General features: G+C 39.5%; 1 protein-coding gene across 1 annotated transcript in view; it reads right to left on the reverse strand.

Moving 5' to 3' along the window:
- The window catches only part of LOC124272502 (steroid 17-alpha-hydroxylase/17,20 lyase-like), a 316,834-nt gene that overhangs the window by 163,392 nt on the left and 139,918 nt on the right, over nt 1-13,524 (reverse strand). The gene's annotated exons all lie outside the window — the stretch shown is intronic.

The following is a 13,524-nucleotide window of genomic DNA, read 5'->3' on the forward strand; positions in this document are numbered from 1 at the left end:
ATTTATAGAAGTACAAACATTATACTGATTTGTCGATGCTTAAATGTAATCATATTCACCGTCTTAAGCCATACTCGCGATCTCTATATTAAAGGTTTTGTTCATATATAATCCCAGAAAAGTCATCCAAATTCCAACCTTTCCTTCTTAAAAAAATCCGTGTGAACGAGTTTTAACAACCGTTCGAGTGAGTGAGTGAGTGAGTTTAGTTTTACACCGCACTCAGCAATATTCCAGCTATATGGCGGCGGTCTGTAAATAATCGAGTCTGGACCAGACAATCCACTCATCAACAGCATGAGCATCGATCTGCGCAATCGGGAACCGATGACATGTGTCAACCAAGTCAGCGAAACTGACCACCCGATCCCGTTAGTCGCCTCTTACGACAAGATAGTCGCCTTTTTATGGCAAGCACATGGGTTGCTGAAGACCTATTCTACCCCGGATCTTCACGGGTCAACAACCGTTCGACATGTCATTGAAAAAGAATATAATCAACCTTGAAAATCTGAAGGGAAAGGTTCCTTGGAAAACTAGCCAAGAGAAATATGTAAAAGTATCACTGAAAATTAGAGCGTACACCCATTGCCAGTAATTTCCATTGCAGTTGGAAGTGAAAACTGGTCATGGGATCGCATCTCGCATGATGTTTCCCATTTAGTAAATCCCCTTAATGTCTGTTCTAGTCCATCTGTAATGACTGAAGCAGGCCTTTGACACGCTAACATAGTAACGTTTATGAAATATAATTAGTATTCGAAATTGCGTGATGTCGGGAAATATTCCCTGGTGTAAAACTAAATTGTTAGTGTCGATTATCCGACGATAATTTGTGTGAGAAATTAGATGCTAATTCGGCTCCATTATGTGTAAAAATAAAATTGAAAAACAGAATAAAAATCCGTTCTAGCATGAGTGTCCTACCGTTAACAGATGTCTATTGCTTGAAACGGCACAGTAAAACACCTATCATTCATAACTGTCACCGCTACTTAAACCTCCTCCCAATCTGTTTAGTCGGATAATCGTTATCTACTGGTGTTGGCGTTATATTTTTACTGAAATGTTTAGCAGGTAATGCACGTGAAATCAATGGTCAGCTTGACAAGGTGTTTGTCAACGGACGTGATTATGATTATAAGAAATCCACGAGAATTTAATTATCTTTTGATAACACACTTTATGCAAACTTGCTGCTTGCACAACGTCAGGAGTCCCAGATATTGATCTTCTGAGGTTATTGACAAGTGTCCTCTCTCGTTAATGCTTATAAAAGGCCGCTGAAGGATTTGTAAAGTCACACGGCAACATGTCTGCAGTCCTCGCGCTCGTGGTCTTCTTGCTTGTTTCCACCCTTGGACAGATGCTCACCGCAAACGGCAATGTTATAAATGTTACAACCACAAGCTTAGCTGATGACAACACAACAAGAACTGACGCAACGCTGAAGGAGCTGAGCAGTAACCGACACGTTGAAGAAACAACCCCAATGCCAACAGACTCAACATCCTCAGATGGCGCTTGCATTAGTACCTTCAACTGTTCATCAGATCATGTGGAAGGGACTTCTTTGAAGAATGGGGCACCTGCCCAAGGGCTACTTACAACGGAAATAATGTTGGCTTTTGAAACGTATGTTGTTCCAATACATGTATTCCTGTATGTGCTGGCACTCGTCTTGAATGGTTTCAACATCGCAGTGTTCATGTCACAGGCCCGGAGCTCGACCAATCTCTACCTCACCACTATAAGTGCCATGGATATCCTGTTTTCAGCCTATGGGTTGGTTCGAGGCATATATAGCATATTTTCGGATGATTACTATACATGGTTTTACTCCACCTACGTCATCTACATCGAACTGTATTTCAAACCTGTATCGCAGAGAATCATCTTCTTCCTTGTGTTCATGGTGTCCATTGACAGACTTCTAGTGGTAGTATATCCCCTGAAAGCTAAAGGCTTTGTGTTCATGAGGCACCCGAAGTCCATAATCATGATGGCAGTCTTGATTCCAGGTGTGTACTATATCTTCAGCCCATTCCGTTTCAAGATTGGTACCACTACAGACCCCAAAACAAACGCTACGAAATATCCTCTTGCTATGACACACCACGATCAGGCTTTCCTAAGAGGTATGAGCACTGCAGGAAATTTCCTATTTGTGTACGTCCTCCTTATCGGAGGACTGGTCCTAAATCTAGTTGTAGTTTGTGCCCTGAAACGCCATTCCATGAAAAGAAAACAGATGAAGACTACAGCAGACACGGACAAAACAGCAAGACGCGAAAGGCAGACAACGATCACGATCATCACCTCCAGTTTAGTGTTCCTCCTCCTGTCACTCCCACATGCAACCAACGCTATGGCTTTCACCCTGCTCCCGGGCACATACGGACCTTTCACGCCTTACCACAACCTATGTGCATTGATAGAATTGCTAACCATGATACTGTCGTGTTTGAGCCTGTCTACGGACTTTGTTGCCTATTTCTCTCTTAGTACTAGTTTCCAGACCACATTCTTCAGAATCCTTCACATCAAGCAGACCAGATCTGAAAGCAGATATACTAGCCAGAAAACGGACCAGACAACTGACCAGAAAACGGACCAGACAACTGACCAGAAAACCGACCAGAAAACGGACCAGAAAACGGACCAGACAACTGACCAGAAATCGGACCAGACAACCGACCAGACAACTGACCTGAAAACGGACCAGAAGACGGACCAGAAAACGGACCAGAAAATTGACCTGAAAACCGACCAGACAACCGACCAGAAAACCGACCAGACAACTGACCAGAAAACCCACCAGAAAACGGGCCAGACAACTGACTAGAAAACGGGCCAGACAACTGACTAGAAAACGGACCAGACAACTGATCAGAAAACGGACCAGAAAACGGGCCAGACAACTGACTAGAAAACCTACCAGACAACTAACCAGAAAACGGACCAGACAACTGACAAGAAAACGGACCATACACAAACTTCGTAGATGGATGAGATAGTATCGGATGATATGTAACTACCAGGCTTTGTGAACCTTGTACCATTCTAAAATTGTGGATTTTCTGTTTGAGTTCTCTGGCGTTATTGTCGTTACAGTGAGTGAGTGTATCCCTGTTCCACGTTGTTTTGAAAGTGTTTTGCAAATTTCGATTGATTGTTTTTACATTTTCTTGTATTCGTTTGCTTGTATTGGTAACTTGTTGTTTAACGCCGCACTCAGCAAGCTTCCAGTTGTACGGCGGAGGTGTTCTTGTATTCTCTGTTACCCCTTAGAGATACAGAACTTTTGTTCGGACACAATTGGCTTCATGTTGACTTCAAACTAAAATTAGTGTTGTCCAATGGCTTGCAACATATTTAGAACACACAGACGTCGAATGCATACTCTTAAAAAATAGTAGGGGAACTTAGGAGATATATCAGAGTCTATCAATGTTGATATGATAATAATTAATGTTTTGAGAGTGCATCACCACTTGCATTTCCTTATGACCATAGTTGTTTGTACGGTAATCGCTGTTGAAAGATGATTGGTGTAAAAGTTTGTAAACGTAAAAAGGTGCATATTTTGTTAATGCAATATTTGAATCTTGTTTCTTATAAAACGCTTCACATGGGTAATTTCCTGGTGTTTCAACTCTGCCACAATTTCTTCTGTCAAATATATTCAATTACATTAAATGTGTAACATTAGTGGTATGGTAACTGACATTAATGATAGTTGGATGTTCTCCATAGCAGTGAAGTCAAGAGGTTTGAATTCACGATATTCACGCAATCAATTTGATCTGTGTGGAACTCAACGTTACTCCATCATTGACATGTGTATTGACAGTGACATTTCGCTCAATTCAAGGTTAGTCAAATTATGGTGGTCAAGGTTTCGTGAGATGTAACTGTGCTGGAAGTAAGAGGTGTCAAACAAGCTGCTGTAAATGTTTCAAAGCTCAAGTTCTCTGCAACCCCAGGTGCCATTCCTGGGTGCATGATAAAAACAGTTAATTGTTAAGTTATGATGGTGATGTGCTGAATGCATCAGTCTCTTTAGTTACCAACAAGACATCGATGTATGTTGACGGAACTGTCCGTGTATTTTCATAAATAAAGTGAAAAGGATGTGCTGAATGTAACTGGCCAGTCTCTTTAGTTACCAACAAAACATGTATGTTGATCAAACTGTCCATGTATCTTCGTGAATAAAGTGAACAAGCAAACAAATCTTTGTTTATATTTCATTCTTGATCAGATCTTGATTTCAGTAAATGTACATATCCCTGAAACAAATAAGTAAATATACATGTATATATGCACATATTAATATACATATTTACTGATTTTACATATTTACTGTAACATATATACGTTGTGCTTTTGCTGGATTCTTGGTTGGTGGGTCCAGTTTAGTTACACACATGTGATTCGCCTACGCTAGGTGGTCGGCTGTTGCTTAACGTCGCACCCAGCAATATTCCATCCATTGCTAGATCAGATGGAAGGTCGAAGCATATGACGTGAAAGAGCAGGAACAGATATCAATTGCAAGATCTCTCAATGATACATATTATTGTAGTCATGTATCCATTGATCAGTCCTTTGGACAATAAAGAGTGAGTGAGTGAGTGTAGTTTTAGGCAGCACTCATCAATATTACAGCTATATGGCGGCGATCTGTAAATAATCGAGTCTGGACCAGACAATCCAGTGATCAACAGAATGAGCATGGAAGCAGAGCAGTTCAAACTAGCAGAAATGCTAGTACTATTAAAACCATAAGGATGACAAATACCTTAAATGACATGGGACTTATGCACCTTTCATAGGAGGAATATTATTCTTCAACTATTTGGACGTACAACCACAAACAAGATCAGTTATTCATTCATTAAATTTGTTAACTGCTACAATTTACCAAATATACGCTCATAAAATTTATTAACTAATCAATTTTTTCACAAAATCCACATACTGTGGTTTGATATAAAGATTGTTGGTAGCTACAAGCTTGTATTACATGCTTGACTGTGACTAAACAGCCGTGGTTTGATAAGGGATGTCATTACTTACGTTCTGAAAGAAAAAGAGTCTTGAAGGTGTTTCGTTTTAATAAATGTAAACAGTCACTAGATTTGTACATTGCAGCTAGAAATAAAACTGTCAACACTGTGAGAAACAAAAAAGTATTATCAGGATGAAATATTGTATTGCATTTCTAACAACTTGAAAAATAGTAAATTGTTTTGGCTGAATGTTAAGAAATTAACAGGGCAAAAGTATAAACACAGGCCTAATATAAAAATGGATGTGTGGTTCAGTATTTTAAGAATATGTTTTCTGATGCTAATGACAAAGATGACTATGTTATTAATACTGATTTTGATGAAAAAACACAACATATTTTGGATTCTCCTATCTCCCAAGAAGAGGTTGTAGAAGCAACTAACTCTCTAAAAACAAAAAAAGCAGCAGGTAATGACAAGCTCATAGTAGAAATGTTCAAATGTGCAGGTGATGTGTTGGTTCCATTTATTACAGTTTTGTTTAATGCTATGTTTGATACACATTATTTCCCTACCTCATGGTCAGTAGGACATATTGTACCAATTCATAAGAAGGGGGATGTTAATTCCACAGGTAACTATAGAGGTATTACCATATCAGGTGTCTTCAGTAAGTTGTATATTTCAATACTGAATGCAAGACTTCAATTTTGGACAGATGCATGTGAAAGAATTTTAATATGGAAAAAACCTCTTGAAGTCATTGTCTTCAAGAGTCGCGGATTACTCTCTAAACATCAAAAGTGACAACTCCACAAGAGACAATATTTTTATTCTTCAATCAATTATACAGCGTTATTTATCCAAAAAGAGAGGGAAGATCTTCACATTATTTGTGAATTTCTCAAAGGCTTTTGATTCTATTAATAGATCCAAGCTGTGGATGGTTTTGAATCATAATGGTATCTCACCTAAAATGTTCCGTAGTATACAATCGATATATGATAAGGTATGTGCCTGTGTTAAAGTTAATAATAATCTTCCAGATACATTTATATGTGGTTTGGGCTTAAAACAGGGAAGTATCTTGAGCCCGCTCTTATTTAGCCTTTTCATTAACGATTGGGCTCTCGAAATTGAGTCAAGTTGTGAACCAGGTATCCAACTCCACCCAGATATAGTTCAGGTTTTCCTTCTTTTATTTGCGGATGATGTTATACTTATTTCAGACACAATATTTGGACTTCAAAAAGGCATTAATTATCTTGAAAAGTATTGTAATAATTACAATATATCTGTTAATATGGAAAAAACCTCTTGAAGTCATTGTCTTCAAGAGTCGTGGATTACTCTCTAAACATCAAAAGTGGTACTATGAAGGTTGTAATTTGCAATGTCTTACACACTATAAATATTTAGGAGTTGTCTTTGCAAAAACTCTGTCTTGGTCAAAGCATGTTGATAATGTATTAATACAAGCCAAACGTGCCCTATTTACTATTTTGAGCTCATTGTCACAAATCAAGCCACTGCCTTTGAAACTATTTTTTAATACTTTTTACTCTAAAGTTGTGCCAATTTTAATGTATGGGGTGGTAGATGCCCACTTTATATAACCGTCTAGAACAATTGTATAAAATATTGGTTAAAATTGCCTGATTACCGATTTCCCCCAAAAAGCTATGATATGTTGTTGCAATTGTCAGTTAATGGAAAATGTAACTGGACTTCAGGAATAAGATCCCTTTTGTATGAATATGATTTTGGATATATTTGGGAAAGACAAAAAGTAGATTGTGCTGAAGTGTTTCTTTCAGAGTTTGTTTTCCGTCTGAAATGTTCATATGAACCAGAACGGCGTACATGTTTGGTTAATAGCTCTAAGTCTACCTCGTATATGTTGTACAAACAACTTTTTGAAGCAGTATTTATTTTTCAGTAATTACAGTCCATAAGTTTCGACTGGCACTTGCTAAATTTCGCTGTACCTCACATTCTTTAGCCATTGAGGAAGGCAGATATCTCAATGTACCAAGGAATGAAAGAATTTGTAAAGTCTGTAACCGTGGTTATATTGAAACAGAATATAATTATATTTTTATTGATCTGTACAGGTTTTGATAATCTACGTCAACGGTACATTGCCAAGAAATATTATGAATATCCTAATGTGACAAAATTTAATATACTCATGTCTTCTAACCAAACATCTGTTTTATTTACCATGCCTCGCAGCTTAGACATGATATAGTAAAGTGAACTAACTATTTCATACCTCATGTACATCTCTGGAATACACATACAAGTATTTAGCTATTGAAGAAGGCAGATTCTCAATGTACGAAGGAATGAAAGACTTTGTAAAGTCTGTAACTGTGGTTATATTGAGACAGAGTATCATTTTTATTGATCCGTACTGTTTTCGATAATCAACGTCAAAGATACACTGCCAAGAAATATTACGAATATCCTACTGTGACAAAATTTAATATACTCATGTCTTCTAACCAAACATCTGCTGTTAGAAATTTAACCAGTTTTATTTATCATGCCTCGCAGCCTCGACAGGTTATAGTAGAGTGAACTTCTTTATACCGCTTGTACATCTCTGTAACACACATACATGTATTTAGCCACTGAGGAAGGCAGATATCTTAATGTGCCGAGGAATGAAAGAAATGGTAACATCGGTAACTGTGGCTATATTGAGACAGTATATCATTTTTATCGATCTGTACAGTTTTTGATAATCTACGTCAACGATATATGGCCAAGAACTCCTACGAATATCCTTATGTGACAGACTTTAATATGTCCATGTCTTCTAACCAAACATCTGTTGATAGAAACTTAGCCTGTTATATTTACCATGCCTCGCAACCGAGACACACTATAGTAAAGTGAACTCACTACGTCATACCTCATGTACATTCTCTGGAACACATATACATGTATGTACATACTTATATGTAATGGACCAATCAATGTTGTACCAGGGGCCGTTGGCCCACATATGAACTGAAATAAAGAATTGAATTGACTGTGATTCATTCGTCATAAGGGATACAGAATAGAGGATTGATTCACCTATCGGTTACATGCAGAAAAATTTGGGTTTATCCAGACTTAACATAGGAAAACGCCTCAGCATACTACTGAACAATACTGTTAACAAGAGGTATGGGATATTCGGGTGATATTATCTGGGAACCAATTTGTATAATTGCATATCGATTTAGACAATGATTATTCCATTCACAACGTGTCATGACTATTGCGCGAACATGCCAGTTTCGTGCAAGCTTTCATCACGAAGTGCACGGGGTAGAATTCGAAATTTGAAGAATCGTGTGTGTTGCTGTACATTTCAGTGATAAGAACCAGTCTGAAGGTTGTTCTTACGTAGTTTCAAACTCAACCAGACGTTCATAGTACATACAGCGTCTGTGGCCTCGGGAACGGCTGCATGTAACTGGCATGTTGGAAGTTGGAACAAGACAGCATTGAAGGTGGCGTAGACACAATGATCGTTTCCATAACGCTGGACAGAACGATCGGTTGGGGTATTGGGTATTCAGTCAAGTTGTGCTCTTGAATCACTGTGACTGGCAGAACATCTTTATATGATATTCATGTCCTGAATTTTGTCCTGAATAGCACTATTATTGTTGAATGCTAGTCTTAACTCTGTATTTGTGATATTCCAGCTGTATTGGCCTTTGTCGACACATTTTACATTTTTTTCTTTAGGCATGGTATGGCGGAAATATTGCCGATGTGACTTAGATTTAACTTAACTGACTTAATTGCGAGCCACCATAACAAGAAAACGTGGGAGTTAGCTCAAAATATCAACCACTATTTTTTCTGCATCGGAACCGATTCTATACAGTGTTGATACAGGCAAACATAGAAAAGCGTGAACAGTCTGCACTATGAGTTATATATATGTGCTGCATTGAAGAATGACATGGTCATTAACCCTCTCAAAACAACTCTTTATACTATCGTACATTAATATGCTACTGAAACTATTACAACTTATCTCCTCCAAATAAATGCAATTCTATCCTTTACAGAACGGGGACAGCGTTCCTTATGAAATATAGATAGAAAAATGATAGCCCGGCAAACCCTGATTTAGTTCCTAATGAGTAATAGAAGAAACGATTTCGTCTATCTGTGACAGGGCGTGTCAGCTTTGATCGTGAGCTGGCACATTCCTGTCGACTTGTTACAGACTGTTATTACCATAATTAATACAATTACTTCTCTTTACACTTTTTAGACACTGACGAGAAAACACTACTGTATAAGAAGAAAATATTCGATACATTATATCCAATTAAATGCAACGCCTTAAGACATACCCACGTACTCTAAAATGTTAAATTAGCAGTTGTCTTTACTTGAATCGAAACACAAATACACCACAGCTTCAATGTTTCTATTTTGAATAAACTGGTATGTTCAACATTCAACACTTATTAATGTCAGTTGATTACAAAGTAGAATGCAATCGATCCGTAAATGAACTGGAAATCGATGTTTAACCATTTGTATTCTAAAAAGTTCACTAATCATTGGCAATGGCAGTACAACACAGAGATGTAGTACGAATTCAATGGCAGTACGACACAGAGAGGAAATACAAATTCAATGGCAGTACAAGACAGAAAGGCAGTACAAATTCAATGGCAGTACAACACAGAGAGGCAGTACAAATTAAATGGCAGTACAACATAGCGAGGCAGTACAACTTCAGTGGCAGTACAACACAGAGGCAGTACAACACAGAGAGGCAGTACAACCTCAATGGCAGCACAACGCAGAGAGGCAGTACAACTTCAATGACAGTACAATATAGAGAGGCAGAACAAATGCAATGGCAGTACAACACAGAGAGGCAGTACAACTTCAATGGCAGTTCAACACAAAGAGGCAGTACAAATTCAATGGCAGTACAACACATAGAGAGGCAGAACAAATTCAATGGCAGTACAACACAGGGAGGCAGTACAACTTCAATGGTAGTTCAACATAAAGAGGCAGTGCAATGACAGTACAAATTCAATGGGAGTACAACATAAAGAGGCAGTACCAATCCAATGGCAGTGCAACATAGAGAGGCAGTACTAATTCAATGGCAGCACAACGTAGAGAGGCACTACAAATTCAATGGGAGTACGACATAGAGATGCAGTACAAATCCAATAACAGTACAACACATAGAGAGGCAGAACAAATTCAATGGCAGTACAACACAAAGAGGCAGTACAACTTCAATGACAGTACAACACAAAGAGGCAGTACAAATTCAATGGGAGTACAACATAAAGAGGCAGTACAAATTCAATGGCAGTGCAACATAGAGAGGCATCCAACTAATTCAATAGAGCAGTACAACGCAGAGAGTAGAGAGGCACTACAAATTCAATGGGAGTACGACATAGAGATGCAGTACAAATCCAATAACAGTACAACACATAGAGAGGCAGAACAAATTCAATGGCAGTACAACACAGAGAGGCAGTACAACTTCAATGACAGTACAACACAAAGAGGCAGTACAAATTCAATGGCAGTAAAACACAAAGAGGCAGTACAAATTCAATGGCAGTACCACATAAAGAGGCAGTACCAATTCAATGGCAGTTCAACATAAAGAGGCAGTACAAATTCAATGGGAGTACGACATAGAGAGGCAGTACAAATCCAATAACAGTACAACATAGAGAGGCAGTACTAATTCAATGGCAGCACAACGTAGAGAGGCACTACAAATTCAATGGGAGTACGACATAGAGAGGCAGTACAAATCCAATAACAGTACAACACATAGAGAGGCAGTACAAATTCAATGGCAGTACAACACAGAGAGGCAGTACAAATTCAATGACAGTACAACACAAAGAGGCAGTACAAAGTCAATGGGAGTACAACATAGAGAGGCAGTACAAATTCAATGGGAGTACAACATAAAGAGGCAGTACCAATCCAATGGCAGTGCAACATAGAGAGGCAGTACTAATTCAATTGCAGCCCAACGTAGAGAGGCAGTACAAATTCAATGGGAGTACGACATAGAGATGCAGTACAAATCCAATAACAGTACAACACATAGAGAGGCAGAACAAATTCAATGGCAGTACAACATAGAGAGGCAGTACAACTTCAATGGCAGTACAAGATAGAGAGGCAGTACAACTTCAATGGAAGTACTGCACAGAGAGACAGTACAAATTCAATGGGAGTACAACATAAAGAGGCAGTACCAATCCAATGGCAGTGCAACATAGAGAGGCAGTACAAATTCAATGGCAGTACAACATAGAGAGGCAGTACAACTTCAATGGCAGTACAATACAGAGAGGCAGTACAACTTCAATGAAAGTACAGCACAGAGAGACAGTACAAATTCAATGGGAGTACAACATAGAGAGGCAGTACAAATTCAATGGGAGTTCAACATAAAGAGACGGTACAAATTCAATGACAGTACAACATAGAGTGGCAGTACAAATTCAATGGGAGTACATCATAAATAAGCAGTACAAATTCAATGGGAGTATAACATAGAGAGGCAGTACAAATTCAATGGGAGTACAACATAAAGAGGCAGTACCAATCCAATGGCAGTGCAACATAGAGAGGCAGTACAAATTCAATGGCAGTACAACATAGAGAGGCAGTACAACTTCAATGGCAGTACAAGATAGAGAGGCAGTACAACTTCAATGGAAGTACTGCACAGAGAGACAGTACAAATTCAATGGGAGTACAACATAAAGAGGCAGTACCAATCCAATGGCAGTGCAACATAGAGAGGCAGTACAAATTCAATGGCAGTACAACATAGAGAGGCAGTACAACTTCAATGACAGTACAATACAGAGAGGCAGTACAACTTCAATGAAAGTACAGCACAGAGAGACAGTACAAATTCAATGGGAGTACAACATAGAGAGGCAGTACAAATTCAATGGGAGTTCAACATAAAGAGACGGTACAAATTCAATGACAGTACAACATAGAGTGGCAGTACAAATTCAATGGGAGTACATCATAAATAAGCAGTACAAATTCAATGGGAGTATAACATAGAGAGGCAGTACAAATTCAATGGCAGTACAGCACAGAGAGGCAGTACAAATTCAATGGCAGCACAACACAGAGGGCAGTACAAATTCAATGGCAGTACAACATAAAGAGGCAGTACAAATTCAATGGCAGTACATGTATATATACTGAACCGCAAAAGAAACGCAAGTTGATTGAGAAATGTCAATATTTCTGAATCTGTGGAACAAACAATCTTAACACTACGAAAAAACAACAGACAAGTGATTGTTGAAGAAATGAGTCGTGATATCTGGTGAAAACAACACTCAAGTTTACTGTAAAAGCCTATGTTATCACTCCACCCTCACACACCAAAAATGTCACGAAACAGTGTGTCAGTCAGTAGCGCGTGTGACCACCATTGGCTGCAATGCAGGCAGCACAACGACGTCTCATCAAGTCAACAAGAGTCTGAAAGAAGGCTTGGGGAATTTGATTCCATTCCCTGACCAATCTGGCTTCCAAATCTCTAAGGGTTTTGAGGTTGAGCAGCTGTCTGTATCCATCTACCAATTTCATCCCACACATGCTCGATTGGTGCCCTATCCGGGGAGAGAGAGGGCCAGGGCAGTACAACAATGTTGTTCCCTCTAAGGAAGTCCATAGAGACCCGTGCAGTGTGAGGACGAGCATTGTCCTGCTGGAACGTCTGGAGCTGAGGTTGGGCCTGGAATAGCGGTACAACGTGGTGTTGAAGGACCTGATCTCTGTAGACTACAGCAGTCACACGTTGACGAAACACGTGTAAACGTGTTCTGTGGTGGTAGCTGAAGCCACCCCATACCTTGAGACTTCCATCTCCCCAGCGGTCAGCTTCCACAACAAAACAGTTGGCGTAACGTTCATTACGTCGTCTCCATACACGTAATCGGCCATCAGCGTGGGACAAGTTGAATCTGGACTCATCAGAAAACAACACTTGTTGCCATTGTTGACGTCGCCAACGCTGGTGTTGTCGCGCCCACTGTAAACGATTTTGGCGGTGACGTTGCGTCAGAATCGGTCCGACGTAAGGACGGCGACATCTGATCCCTGCTGCCCTCAGACGACGACGAACAGTGTCTGCAGAGATGTGACGTTGTGGCCCTTGAATGGTTGCAGCTGTATGTGTTGCTCTTTGCTGTCGGTTACGCAGATGAGTAACCCGGATGTGACGATCTTGCGCTGGCGTTGTTACCCTGGGACGTCCTGAAAGTGGTCAGTCTCGAACATTACCGGTTTGACGAACCCTTGCGGATAGTCTTGTGATTGTTGTCACGTGACATCTGAAGTGCCTGGCCACTGCAGTTGGTGTGGATCCGGTCTGCAACATTACAACGGCGATTCCTCGTTGCTGTTCAGTTAGACGTGGCATGTTTTCTCCGCGTTGTCACTGTCAATTTTGTGT

This window comes from Haliotis rubra, unplaced genomic scaffold (assembly GCF_003918875.1).
Source record: "Haliotis rubra isolate DU_JTF1 unplaced genomic scaffold, ASM391887v1 Scf170, whole genome shotgun sequence".
Classification (NCBI taxonomy): domain Eukaryota; kingdom Metazoa; phylum Mollusca; class Gastropoda; order Lepetellida; family Haliotidae; genus Haliotis; species Haliotis rubra.